Below are 15,238 nucleotides of genomic sequence, written 5' to 3' on the forward strand. Positions count from 1 at the left end.
CGAGGTGGGTGGATCACCTGAGGTCTGGAGTTTGAGACTAGCCTGGCCAAATGGCAAAACTCCGTCTCTACTAAAAATACAAAAATTGGCTGGGCGTGGTGGCGGGCGCCTGTAATCCCAGTTACTCTGGTGGCTGAGGCAGGGAGAATAGCTTGAACCCAGGAGACGGAGGTGGCAGTGAGCCAAGATCACGCCATTGCACTCCAGCTTGGGCAACAGAGCAATCAAATAACATGGCAACAAAAAATCATAAGATGGAAACGTGTGTGTGTATATATACATACATGTTTATTAGAGCACACGCATTCTTTCCAAGTGCCCACCAACACATACAAAATAGGGTATAAAGAAAACCTCAGTAAGTTCCAAAAAGTAGAGATACTTGCAAGTCTTGAATGAGTGAATGACTGTTTCTTGACCACTTATTGTGTTTTATTTTGGATTCGCCAGAGAACAGATTCTGACACGAAGATTTGGATGTAATTTAGGAGGTGAAAATTTTGGGCTTATTTAGAAGACAAAGGAAACTGGAATTGAGGGTTATATGAGACACAGAAAGGGAAAGGAGCCAGTGACATGTACCTTGTCAAGCCAGCTACTGTTAGGGACGGCTGGAGCTCAGTTCTACTGGGAATACTGTGAAAGCTAGTGTAGAATATTCTACCTGAAGATCAGAGAAACTGAGACATTTATACACTAAATGGCAGAGGGAGCTCCAGGGGACAGTGAAGGCCCTTAGGGAAGGAAATGTGAGGGCTGGCTGTTGAAAGTTTGACTGATGTGCATTGAAGAGGAGTCAGGGGATACAACATGGGGCACCAATAGCATCTGAAATTCAGTGTGTGCAAATACAGCATTCAACAACTAGGGAGAGCTAAAGTCAGAATGGACAAGTTATTCTGGGCACCCAGGTTAGGTTAAGCAGAAGTCTAAAATCAGAAGCTTTTTTCCAAAGCTTTCTTGTGCTGTTTTTCTATTTTCTTTGTTCTTTCATTTAAGGGCTTTTCCTATGAGTTTTCCTTACAGGGAGCCCCCTCTGCCAGTTGGTGTGTAAAAGTCTCCGTTCTTTCCTCTGTGTTAGGCTGTACAATTCTTCAATATTTAGGAATTAAAAAAAAAAACACTCATACTTTTTGTTAGAATAGTTTGCATAATCTTTCTTCATTTGAGTAGCATTAGATGTAGAATTAAGATTGGTTCCCATTCTATGCTTGTTCTTCCTGGCTTTCCTTATATTTTGCTGCTGCTGTTTTTAAAGAGATTTGCATTGATTTTGTGATGTGACTGGTGGGTGCCAGGAGGAACTTAACTGGAAAGGAACTGTGAACAATTTGGCAATGTGGGGACTGTAAAGCCAGGGGTAAAAATGTAAAAATATCTAGTATACAACACGCTGTGGGCACCAACCAATCACCATGTGAACCCTTGACTAGATACTGACTTTCTGCTCTATGCCAGAATTAACCCTTTAGTAGGTGACTGATCCTGGTCGTTCTAGAGGGAGAGGCTGGGATTACTGGGATAACCTGAGGATTATATGAGTGGCTCAGAGCCATGGCTAGTTACCAAATGGTACTTAAGTATTACATATTTTAACAAGATGTGAATACTTGCTGAATCTCAGCCCTGTGTATAACCTAGATAAAACCTTGTCAGAATTTGCTTCTTTCTTCCAGGTGCAGTGGTATGTGCTTATGTCTCGGGATCCTTGGAGTGTCACTTCACCAACTGGAAACATCTGTGGCCAATGGCACCTTTGCCTGATTTTTGCTTGGGCCCACTGGACTCGTTCCACCCATTTGGCCTGGCAGCCTGCACTCGGCTTTTGCTACAAGCCTGGATCCCACACCTGCCAAGGGCAAGCCAGGCATGGAGCAGTGAAGGGGTGCATGAATGAGTGAGCCCGGGGTCCAGCCACTGTGCACAGCCAGGCACACTGGCTGTGGTGGGGCAGGCAGCTCCAGGCATTGGCATGGGTGCTGGCTGCCTGCTGTGGCTGGACTAGGTGTACCACAAGTGGCTTCCACTGCAGGCACTGGGGAACATGTTGGTGCCCAGAAGCTTAGAGACACCAGGAATGGCACAGCCCTAAATAGGGTGTCATAGCCCTGGTTCTGGGAGCTCTTAGTCTGGGCTTCCAGAAGGGCAGCAGCTCTTCTCTCCTCTCTTTCTCCTTGCCATAATGTGGTGAGTGGTGGGGGCATGTTTCAGCTCTTCCAGCCCCAGCATTCAGTGGGTCTCAAGTTCTTGTCCCACATCCAGGAATAATGAGGTATGAGGACAACTGGAGGGTGAGCAAGGGCTGCTTTACTGAGAGCAACAGTACAGTGCTCAGGAGACCCTAAGTGGGTCGCTCTTTTCTGCAGGCAGGTAGTCCTGAGAGATGTGCAGCTCTCAGCAGAGAGGAGACACAGAGTGGGTAGCTCCCATCTGCATCTAGGTCGCCTGGACATCTACCCACGTCTGGCTGAGTCTAGGGTTTTTATGGGCTTCAGAAGGGAGGATGTGCATGCTGATTGGTCCATGGGAGGTGAGGGGCAGGCCCTGAAAAAGCACAGTAAGTTCTCACTCTGGTCTGAGGAACTGGCAGCCCCGCCCCTAGTCTTCAGGCCATCCCTGGCTTGAAGGCAGGGCTTCACTGGGGTCCTGCCCCTTTCCTCCCAGGAGGCTGGGTGGAAAGTCACATATTCATGGGATTTAAATTACTTCAGATGTGCCTTTCCCTGAAGACATTTTTCTGATTTTAATCTCATGCTTTTTAAAAAATTTTTACTAATATTGTTGTTAAGAAAAACTATTACCCAAAGCTTACATGTAAGGTTAAAAAGAAAAAAGGAACCTTTGTTTCCATTGTTAGACAATGTCCTTTTCCCAGATCAAAAGTTGGCACATGATGTAGTTTGGATGCCCCCTCCAAATCTTATGTCGATGTGTAATCCCCAGTGTTGGAAGTGAGGCCTGGGGGAAGGTGTTCAGGTCATGGGGGAAGATTCCTCATGGCTTGGTGCTCTACTCACAAAAATGAGTGAATTCTTTTGAGATCTGATTGTTTCAAAGTATGTGGCACCTCCTGCCTACCCCTTGCACCTGCTCTTGCCATATGATGTGCCTGCTACCACTTTGCCTTCCACCATGAGTGAAAGCTCCCTAGGGCCTCCTCGGAAACCAAGCAGAGGCTGTCAATACACTTGTATAGTCTGCAAAACTGTGAGCCAATTAAATCTATTTTCTTTGTAAATTATCCAGTCTCAGGTATTTCTTTATAGCAAAACAAGGATGTCCTAACACATCAAGATTTTTGTTTTGTTTTGTTTTCTGTAAAGAGGTCAGATAGTATTTTAGACTGTGTGGGTCATCCAGTCTCTGTCACAACTATTCAACTCTGCAGCAAAAGCAGCCATTTATAGCATATAAACAAATGTGTGAGGCTGGGTTCCAATAAAACTTTATTTACAAAACAGGTGGTGAGCTAATTTTGGTCCAGAGTCTAAGCAAGGCTGTAGTTGGATGACTCTTGCCCTGGGATGACATGATATATAAGCTTGATTTACCATTTACTGTTGATTAGGGCTCAGACAATTTACAACTCTATAGTATTGCTTTACTGGAAACTGATAAGGTATAAATAATTTTTGGTCAATATTATGCAATAATTTTTGTCCAGAAATGGTGGGGATTATTTTTGCCTGGTGGTGATACACACAAATTTCCTTGGGTAGGAAAGATAACCTCAAAGGATATAGTTGTGTTGCTGGTAGGACAATAAGTTTTGCATCTAACTTTGCGATTTTTTTTCTTTCATTGATTATATAATTGACAGTCTTTGTATCCTACAAGTTTGAACCAACTTTTTTGGTTCAAAAAAACCCATTAACTCATTATTAAATTTAATAAAACTTTGATTTCTATTCATTGTAAATTTAATTGGAAATTACATAATTCTAAACATTTTGAAAATTACATTTTGGGTATTGTCTGTTAAGATACTTGCCTAGATTTGATTCCAGTGCTCTTGTCCTTCAATTTTATGAACAGGTAGGGAAAGGAAAAAGTATTTCTATTGACTTTCAAATCCAACTCGAGACTCTTAAATAATCCAACCAAGAGCTGAAAACAAGTAAAAACTATCTGAATGTGATAAAGAAGCCATAGGTGCCTTGGAAAGAGCATTTAACTGAAATGCCAGGATGTGGCTTCAAGTTTGGCAGTGGCAGAAAGCATGTGGCATGTGTTTCTAATTCTGATGCAGCGAACCTCTTGCATCATTTTCTGTTTTCTGGCAACATCTATCTCAAGATGGCAGGTGTTTTGCTCACTGGAAGTTGTCAGCACTTCTTTGATGTTACCTTTAAAATAGAAATGAGGCAACTTTTCAGAGTAAGCGAAATCCATGCATTAAATGTATTTTTTCCCAAAAAATAACCCTCAGGAAAATTTGAGAATTGAGATTCTTCTCTTCCCCTTTTGCTTACAGCAGTGACTGTGTCTGCTTTTAGGAGAGGCTGAACTTTTGAAGGACAGCTGAGCTCATGCTAATCAGCAGGCAGTAGCAAACTGAAATGGATTTTTTTTTCACATTAGACTAGATGGTGTAGTGCCAAGTGGAAAAATATTATTCAGTTTCATTTTGGATTCATGAGTTTCTTTTTTCTACTGTGTGATACTTGAAAGTCAAACTGAATGTCAGAGATAAAAATGTCATGCAGATTATAACTAGGTTCCCTGGGTTAGTTGGAGATGTACACAGTTGAGACTCTTGTCTGAGGTATAGAGAGGTCAGTTCAGCCCTGCTGTTCCACTGTCGCTCCCTGCTATTCCTTACTCTAAAACAGTAATTCACTTTTTGTGTCCAGTTGAAACTCAGGTATGACTAATATTCAGCTGGGCTCCTAAAAGCTTAAAGACAGTCAGTTTATGAAAGTACTAAGGATAAAGTTTTTAGAAAAGATAGACTCATGACTCTTCTACAAATAGAAAATGGACACATGTCAAAGATTTTATTTAACTCATTAATGAGGAAACCAGTAAGAAGTTACAACCAGTTCAAAGAACAATTTGAAGAGAAGACATATATGTAGGCTATCATAAATGTTGAAATGAATTTGAATTTCCATAATTGGTGCCAAAATGACTTGTTTGGGTAGGGGAGAATCAATTGAACTTCCACCAGATTCCTTTATGTATTTGTGGAGGTTCAATTCCATCCCAATGCTATGGTCTTTCAATTTTATGAACAGGTAGGGAAAGGAAAAAGTGTTTCTTTTGACTTTAAAAACCAAATCAAGACTCTTATATAAGCTAACCACGATCTGAAAACAAGTAAAAATTGTATCTGAATGTGATAAAGAAGCCATGGGTGCCTTAGAAAAATCAGTGCAGCATCATTTGCATTTCTTTTTCTTTTTTTTTTTTTTATAGCAGCATTATTTGTAATAGCTGAAATGTGGAAGAAACACAAATGTTCATCAACTGATAAATGGACAAACAAAAGGTGGTATGTCCACGCAATGGAACACCACTCAGCCCTAAGCCATAAAAACGGATGAGTGTTCATTCATGCTATAGTATGGATGCGCCCGGAAAACATTATGCTGCCTCAGAAGAGCCAGACACAAAAGGCCATATGTTGCATAATTCCATTTATATGAGTTGTGTCCAGAATAGGCAAATCCACAGAGGCAGAAAGTAGATCAGTGGTTGAGAACGGCTGAGAGGAAGGTGGAAAGGAGGGTGACTGTTAATGGAGATGAGGTTTCTTTTGGAGTGATGAAAATGTTCTGAAATTAGTGATGATTGCATAATTCTGAATCATTTGCATTTTTCAGTTGCAGAATTGTAAAGAACTCAAATAAAATAAAAGGTATAGAGACTCCATAGAATCAGGTAACCTGGAAGGGTATATTAGACAATGCCTATATTTTCATTTAAAATATACAGTAATTTTTTTGGTGTATTTTAGTCCTTTGCAATTTTTCTCTACAAAAGAAAACTCAACTAAAATTATGTTTGTATCTCTAGGGTTATATAAAACAGAAAAGGCAATAGTGTTATTCTCCTGCATCTGTTTGCCAAAAACAACATAATAGAACAACAGATGGACTAAGTAGCAGACACTTGAAAGCTAGAGAAATCAAATGGAAGAAAAAGTAAACTTTAAAATATTCTTTGCTTAATCATTGTCCTTATAGCATTTTACTTTGTGTTTCACATTGTGGAAAATTTTAAGAGAAAAATACTAAATGGACTGGGCTGTCTTAAGCACCCCGTTTTCATTTTACAACCTTTTCAACATTTTGGAATGTCAGAAAAAGCAATATAAATCTAAAGCCTTGGAGAATAATGTGGAAATCTTGTGACAATTTTTCATGGAAGGATGAGGACACACCACAATGGATTCTACATGGTATGCCTTCCTAATAGCCCTTCTTTTATACCATCCCCCGAAATGTTCCACTCCTAATAGCTCTTCCTGAATCTTTTCTCTCTCACGTACTCTCCAAAGTTTCCAGTTGTATTAGTTCTTCTCTCTACCTCTCCTATCTTTTCTCTTTTTGTTCTCATGAAGATTAATTGCATCTTCTCAAGTCTTCTCTCCTTCCACAACAATACCCTGATAAACAAACCAAGCAAATACTGTTTCTTTTACCCTCAGGAAGAAATGGAGAAGGTGATCACAAAAACTTGTAATTTGGTATTTTCCCTCACACCACACTTTATTTTTAACCTAAAGATTAAATATGTTTGCTATATACCTTGGAATATAAATAGCTACTGCACTGTAATTTTGAATAAGTACACCATAAATGATATCAATTTTATTAAACTTGTGTAAAGAAGTATTTCTAGACTTCATCTAAATGTCAGCTGGGTTCCTCCCAATACTTCCAAAATTCAGGTAGGCAAAGGGCTGTGCTGTATTAGTTTGCTGTGGTTGCCATGACAGAGTACCATTGACTCTGTGGTTTACAACAGAAATTAATTTTCTCACAATTCTGGAAGCTTGGAAGCATAAGATCAAGTTGTTGGCAGGTTGGTTTCTTCTGAGGCTTCTCTCCTTGGCTTGGAGATGGCCCTTTCCTCCCTGTGTATGTCTAAATTACCATTATAGGTAATTTGTTTAGTTTAATGTTTATGATTCTTATGGAGAAAATAAACATAATGCACACATTTAAAGTGTTCTTCATTTATCTTTGCATTAGTGCTTAAAATACATATTTCTCTTTCAAGATGACATTTAAAAATTATTCTAATACAATAGCAGCAGAAATACAATTCTGCAATATTTAAAAGCTAAACTGGAATCCATAATTAAGTTATTCTTATGTTTAGAATTGTGATTTTGAGACCAGGCATGGTGGCTCATGCCTGTAATCCCAGCACTTTCGGAGGTTGAGCCAGGTGTATCACCTGAGTTCAGGAGTTCAAGACCAGCCTGACCAACGTGGTGAAACCCTGCCCCTACTAAAAATACAAAATTAGTTGGGCATCGTGGCACATGCCTGTAATCCTAGCTACTTGGGAGGCTGAGGCAGGCTTGAACCCGGGAGGTGGAGGTTGCATTTAGCCGAGATCATGCCATTGCACTCCAGCCTAAGCAACGAGCAAAACTCAGTCTCAAAAACAAACAAAGAAACAAACAACACAAGAATTGTGATTCTGAAATAAATACCACTACCATGTAGCTCTGCTGTAAGCTTTCTAGATTTCGTTTATTTATTTATTTATTTATTTATTTGAGACAAAGTCTCACTCTGTCACCCAGGCTGGACTGCAGTGGCGTGATCTCAGCTCACTGCAACCTCCTCCTCACGAGTTCAAGCGATTTTCGTGCCTTAACATCCCGAGTAGCTGGGATTATAGGTGTGCGGCATCACATCTGGCTAATTTTTGTAATTTTAGTAGAGACGGAGTCTCGCCATGTTGGCCAGGCTGGTCTCAAACTCCTGGCCTCAAGTGATCTGCCTACCTCAGCCTCCCAAAGTGCTGAGATTACAGGTGTGAGCCACTTTGCCCAGCCTAGGTTTGGTGTAAACACACACACATACAATTTCAGTTGTGGGTGGCTTTAGAAGTTATACTCCATGCACTTTTTTTAAAGAGTTCCAAAAGAGCCAACCAGTCCACAAGACAGGCAAAAAAGAGTTAAGCAGGATAAATAGGACTCCTATATAACATTAAAGCATGCAAAAATCTGCAGCAAACAGGGAGTACTTCAAGGTTGGCCTACTGTCTTCTTTAGAACTGATTTCATCTTAACATTTTTAAAAGGTGGACATTTTAGCATCATCAAGTCCATTTAGGTGACATGTTTCTTTTGTGTTAACTTGACTCTCCTGAGTGACTTAGTTAGTGAAGCAGTCATGGGTACTTTCGTCACCAAGCAAATCAAGCCTGCAAGAAAGGCAGCCAATGTTCAAAATACCATGTTATTGTCTGAATACATTCAATTTATTTTCAACATAGACATGTAACCTCAATAATGAAATGTGTAACTAATGCAAGCTCCTCCAACAAGACCAAGACAGCATCTCTTCTTCTAAGGCTTAGGTTTTGCCCAGAATTCCCAATATAGGGAATAGCCCATACCAAGAGTCATTGCTTGCACAACAAAGCCTTGGGTTGCCATACACATGTGGATCAGGTGAAGGAACGTTTTAATATTTCCCCTGATCTTTAATTTGTTAATTCATATGCAACAATTGCTGCAAAACCTGCTATTCCAGTGGGGATTAATGGTGTATCTTCTGCTTTTCAAATAGGTTTCGATTCCTAATCTTCATTATATGAAGAAAGAAAAACATCTGTGTTGGTTGATCTAGTGATTGCTTGAAGAATCTTCTGAGAGCAAGAACCTCTCACAATCCAAATGGCTTCTCCAATCTTTACAGTTTTCCATTTTTTTCTTATTATTGAGTTTTAGGAATTTAGGAATTTGTTATATTTTGGATATAAATCTTTTGTCAGATAAATGTTTGCAATTATTTTCTTCCATTCTTTCATTTTTTTTTAACAGTGTCTTTTGCAGATAAGTTTTTAATTTTAACAAAATCTGACATAACTTTTTTTTCTCTCATAGATTGTGCTTTTGGCATTATATCTAAAAACTCATCTCCTAATTGACATCATATAGATTTTCTCCTAGGTTTTCTTGTAGAATTTTTATAGTTTTACACTTTACAGTTAGGTCTATGATCCATTTTGAGTTAATTTTTGTGAAAGGTGTAATGTGCTTATCTAGGTCCTAGGACCATTTGTTGAAGATCCTTTCTCCACTGAATTGTCTTTGAATCTTTGTCAAAGATAAGCTGACTATATTTGCGTGGGTCTATTTCTGGACTGGTTTTCATCGATATATGTAGAAAACTTACTGTTAGGTAGCTTAATACCTACTTTAGGTATTCAAATTTATTCTCTAAGAGGTAAAAAACAAGTGCCCCCAAGTCTGCTATCTCCCCAGAAGGAAAAAAAAAGATAAAAATAAAATACATTTAATTTCAATCAGCATGCATGTGTATGAAAATCTACCTCAAAATAGCTAAAATGGTAAAAGATGTGTTGCTACTTTAAAGTCAGAAGAGTTGGATTTGCCTCCAGCAGCTTTAAGCTTCCAGGGTGTTATGGCTCACTAGTTTCAGGTTAGAAAATTAGAAATGCAAGGCATGCTATGGTTTCAGTATCTGCCATTCTATCATAATTTTATAGTACAAGGGTTTCCAGGGAAGGACCTAAGGCAGAGGGTGGAAGGGAGGGGGCAAAAATTTATGGAGAAAAGAATGAAAGGTACCAAGAGAACTGGTCCAACTATCTGTCTTTATTTTTAACAGCTTTCAAAGCAAGTCATGCATGCTGAGCCCTGCAAAAGCACCAGGCATTTGTGGAGGGGGAAAAAAAAGTCCTCTGGGAACGCACCGCTTGAGGGGAGAAAATGGCTTCATAAAGAAATGATGCAAACACCATACTTTGCCCTGCCAGCAACTTCTCTCCCAATTTGCAACTGCAGAATGAAATATCTACTACACCAAAGCCTCGGTCAGCTGCAAAAACAACGTATTGTAATCTGATATTTGTTTTTTCTGAAATGGATCCACGGCCCTGACATTTCAGACTCTGAAGCTTTGCAAAGCACCCAGAGAGCCTTTGCCGCCCTTGGGGGAGTGCAGAAGGCCATGAAACATCCTCACTTTTGCAATATAATTTTTCTTCAAGAACCCACGCCAGAGTTGGATGAGTTTCCATCCAGCTTTGGGAGGGAAAAACAAAAATGAATTAATTAAGCTTACCAGACAGCCTTCAAAAAGTGTAATGTCAGCCCTTTATTATGATATAATATCAGCCAACACTTGGTTCACTTTCCCTGGGAGATACTGGATTGGAACTGCTCATATGGAAGAAGCCCTTGGCTGTCCCAGCCCATACACTCAAGTGATTTAAATCTAGTCTCAGGAGAGACTTGACATCATAAAGGGAAATTGTACTCAGGTTTTCTAATCTATGAAAACATTACCTCAATACTGCTAAACTTAAGCCTTACCACCATTTCTTTCTTTCCCTCTGTCACAAAACTTCATGGAAGAGGAATCAATGCTTCACTACTTCACCACCTAACATTTCCTTAACTCTGAGATCCACTGCCATAGAAAATGTGAATGATGCTCTTCCTTTAAAGGTCACTAAGGACCTCACATTCTTCCATCCAACATGTATTTTTCAGTTGCTGTGGACTTTACCATTAGACACCACTTACCAACCTTTTTTTCCATTCCGAAGCTTTGTGTTTCCTTGCCTTTTGTGGACATGCTACCGGAAGTTTCCTCTTTGTCTCTTTTCGGTGCATTTTTCAGACACTTCCTTGTGCTCATTCTCCAAGGTTCTTTATTTCAACCTCTTATTCTTTTATATTCCTTTTCTCAACAAGCCCCCATTCCCATATTCACAGCTATCATCTCCTTGATGGCTGGCACTTTAGCAGCAATCTTGAATCATGAAGTACCCTTGAGGATGAAATTCACCAGTGGAGGATGCTGAAGCAGGGCATTAGAAGAAACTTGCCAACCTCCTGATTTCTTTTATGTAGTAGAATAAGCCCTGTGTGTTTAAGCCATTCTTCCTTTGAACTTCTTATTTTATGCAACAGAATTGAATTTAACTAATACAAATAAGTACCAGCCTGGGTATTCTCGCTCACCCCTGTAATCCTAGCATTTTGGGAAGCTGAGTTGCAAAGATCACTTGAGGCCAGCAATTAGAGACCAGCGTGGGCAACATAGTGAGACCTCATCTCTACAAAAAATAAAAAGATTAGCTGGGCATGGTAGCACAGGCCTATAGTCCTAGCTACTCAGGATGCTGAGGTGGGTGAATTGCTTGAGCCCAGGAGTTTGAGGTTATAGTGAGCTATGATTGTACCACTGCACTCCATCCTGGGAGTCAGAGCAAGACCCTGTCTCTTAAAGAAAAAAAAAAAAGAGTATAATAATGTCTTGCTCATAAAGTCAGTATAAGGTTTACAAGATACATACAGGTCATGTATCTAGCTCAGAACTGGGCATAGCCTATGTGGCCAAATTTTACAGATATTATTACTACAAACTCTATGCCTATATTCTAGCTGTGGTATACACCATACCACAGACCATCAACTGTGTCCTAAACAAATCTCCTCAAAACCAATTTTTCCTGATCTCCTTCGTCTTTGGTTTATGACATGGCTAATCTCTTGTTGCTAATGAAGGTGTTGATTTTCCCATTCTTTCCCTTTTAATATTGAATCAGTTACTAAACCCTACTAATGTAGTCCTTCAAAGCATCTCCAATTACTTTCCTCATTTTTGTATTTCCCCTGCAAACTCCCTAGTAGGGACTTTCATTATTACCTACTTAAACTATTGCAACTGTCCACTTAGTTGTGCCCCCACCCTTGTGTATCTTCCGCTTTTCTAGGTTATTCTATGGAAACCTTGAGATGAATATTCCAAGAGCCCTGCTCTAATCTTGTTACTCCTCAGATTGAAGACCTGAATAACATATGATTGTCCACTGAGCTAGATAACTCCTTCCTCAGCCTGGCTCTTGAGACCCCAACCTATCTTCTGACTTTGATCTCTGTCTCCTTACATGCTAGTCAGTCTAGACCCTTCCATTTGTCTTCTACTTTCTTTCTTTTTTTTTTTTTTTTTTTGAGACGGAGTCTCACTCTGTCGCCCAGGCTGGAGTGCAGTGGCTGGATCTCAGCTCACTGCAAGCTCCGCCTCCCGGGTTTACGCCATTCTCCTGCCTCAGCCTCCCAAGTAGCTGGGACTACAGGCGTCCGCCACCTTGCCCAGCTAGTTTTTTTTTTTTTTTTTTTTTTTTTTTTTTTTTTTTTTTTTTAGTAGAGACGGGGTTTCACCGCGTTAGCCAGGATGGTCTCGATCTCCTGACCTCGTGATCCGCCCGTCTTGGCCTCCCAAAGTGCTGGGATTACAGGCTTGAGCCACCGCACCCGGTTAGACTTCTACTTTCTTAACTCTGTTGCTTGGCTCATGTTTCACTCATCCAGAATGTTCTCTTACTCCATCCACTTCCTACATTTCAATTTCTTAGCGAACTCACAAAGCTGCATGGAAATATTGTCATTCCAGGACATCCTCTTTCCAAAATGGATGTTGTTTTCCCTTTACTTCAAGCATTTTGTGTCTGTCTTATGACATTTGTGTTATATTGCTTCACAGCAGTGATTCTCAAAATTTGGAGAGTACCAGAATCACCTAGATTAATTTTGAAAACACGGATTGCTGTGCCCCACTCCCAGAGACCCTGATTTAGAAGGTCTATGGGGTGGAGCCTGAGAATCTGCATTTCTCATAGGATCCCAGGTGATGCTGCTGGTTTGGGGATATCACACACTGGGAACTGATTTATAGTGATTTGGATCTAATTCTCCTTCTATATTGTAAATGTCATGAGATGGAACAATATGGCTTATTTTAACCTTTGTATTTCCTGTAGCTTTCAACACACAGTAAATACTTAATGACTATTAACTAATATTGAAGACCAAAATTTTGCTTTTAAACTTGACAACCTTTGGAGTTATGTTCTGTTGTTGGTTCTCATCAGCCAAAAAGAACACATCTAAGTGCTTTTGCCGAGGACACAGACGAATTCTTCCTAGTCTTTGTTGTTGTTTTTGGTCTGGGGATGGGAGCTCACAGTGTGTACTTGGAGAAATGTTAAGTATTGAAGGCAATGACATGAATTCAGTGAAAGCAGTAGCTGAAGGACTCCCCCAAAGAAATAGGATGACAAAAGTTCAATATTTGTGAAATTAAGTATGAAGGTTGCCATGGTAAGGTAACAACTGATTTGAAATCTATAATTGTACCTGGAGAGAGGCCTGTTAAGAGTCCCCTCCGTGTATTTTGTTCCCTCTTATGCTTTTAATGCTTCAGAAGCAAGTCACTCTGAATTCAAGTTCTGATTATAATTACCCTTATTATTATTCTCAGAATGTTCTTTGGAACCAACATGGTTTTTAGGGAAGAAAATTAATTGCAGCTTTTCTTGGTTTAGAAATGTAGGCAACCGGATATTCTGGCAAATTCACGTCCTGTCTTCCTCCCATGCATAGATAACAGACTTTCTCTTTCTATCTCTCTATCCAGTTTTCCAGGCAGGGTATTTTTTCAGGAGGATATTATGGAATTCTGCATATTGTTAGTGTTTTCGAAGTCATAAGAAAATCAAGAACAAGTCAGCCAGAGAAACAGTAACACCACAATCATCTCCTCAGAGACCTTTGTTTTTAGGTTTTAATATTTCATGTCATACTTTTCATGAAGTGAATCCTATAAAAATAATGAAGGATATACAGAGATCATTACAATAAAGGATACATATCAAATATGGATATTTTTTATTTTAAGGAGGCAATTTAATTATATCCAGATGGAACGTTTAAAAAGTCGCATCTATGCATCATCATCTTTCAGCAGTAGCACAGATGGTACCTTTTCATTTGTACCACGTGCCAACATCGGCAGTGTGTCCAGCTGTCTACCCCGCCTCCATCACAATTCCAAGTTTATGTGTAAAAGGACATGTTGGTTAAGTCAGAGACCCGTGGGAAACTGCATTATCAGGGGCCGTGACATTACTATTTTGTAGTATTTCCTTCTTGAGGGAAGCAGATGGGGTTGCCAGACCTTGACTTTTGTTTGCTACTCTTGAGTAAGGTGGCCCAAGGCTTTTTGCCCCATCCCGGAGACAGGCCACAGATCTGCAGTGATAGAGAGAACCACGCAACATCTGCAGACCTTCTGTTAAAAGCCCTTGTTTGTTTAATATTCTGTTTCCTTGCTATTTATGTTTCCAGAAATTAGGGAGAGGCTTATCCCTTCATGTCCCAAATAAAGTTAAAAATGATGACTGATGTCATCAAGTGCCCTACAGATGAGAAACAAACAGACCCATAAAACCAAACAGAGTGGAAACACATCATCACCAGCACCACCAGCACGACCACATCACCCCCCTCCCCCACCTGACTGTAGGAATGGTTTGTGTGGAGACAGTAGCAGGAATTTTGTTTCTCTAAGGAAATTCTTATGGTCTTCTCGGGGGCAGCATACCAGCTTGGGGCCCAGAAAAATCCCAACCAGGGGAGGCACCAAGTAACTAATTAATGGGAAGCACTTACCATTGCATTTGGGGGCAGCTAAAGGGACAATGAAAGCACTCGCGGGTCACTGTCTGCTCACCTGCAGTTTGTTTTGTTGTGATAACACAAACTATCCAAAGAGCAGAGAATCCCTAATTTTGTCTTATCCTAGGGCCCTGGGGCATTTCATGGCCTAGCACTTATCACTTTATTGACAAATCCTAAACTGACTGATGTCACTGATAGTGACAGATACTTATCATTTTCAGCATTCCATATCTGTGCTACCCTCTGTGGTCTCCTGCCCCTGGCTGTTAGTAGAGAGCTTCTAGTTCTTTGAAAAGCACTGTCTCCTCACTCCTCAGCCCTTCCTGTGTCCTTGCGCTTTGTCAGGAGCCTCTGCAGCTCCACTCATCAAGAGGTGGAGCCTATTTCCTTGCATTTTGTTTCTGATATCATCTGTGTGATTTGCCTTGGCCAATGGGATGTCAGCAGCTGTGACCCAAGCAAAGGTTTGAGAAAAAGCTTGCTCTTTTGCAGTGGGTTTTGCTCCTCTGCTGTGGTCATGAGCAAGTGCCCAGGCCATCCTGCTGGAGAATG

The 15,238-nt window shown here is 40.2% G+C and overlaps 1 pseudogene; it reads right to left on the minus strand.

The window, feature by feature from the left end:
• Window positions 1–8,536: 8,536 nt before the first annotated feature.
• On the minus strand, window positions 8,537–10,796 carry LOC103214247 (HIG1 domain family member 1A, mitochondrial pseudogene; annotated as a pseudogene).
• Between the last annotated feature and the right edge of the window lie 4,442 nt (window positions 10,797–15,238).

Source organism: Chlorocebus sabaeus, chromosome 2 (genome assembly GCF_047675955.1).
Source record: "Chlorocebus sabaeus isolate Y175 chromosome 2, mChlSab1.0.hap1, whole genome shotgun sequence".
NCBI lineage: Eukaryota > Metazoa > Chordata > Mammalia > Primates > Cercopithecidae > Chlorocebus > Chlorocebus sabaeus.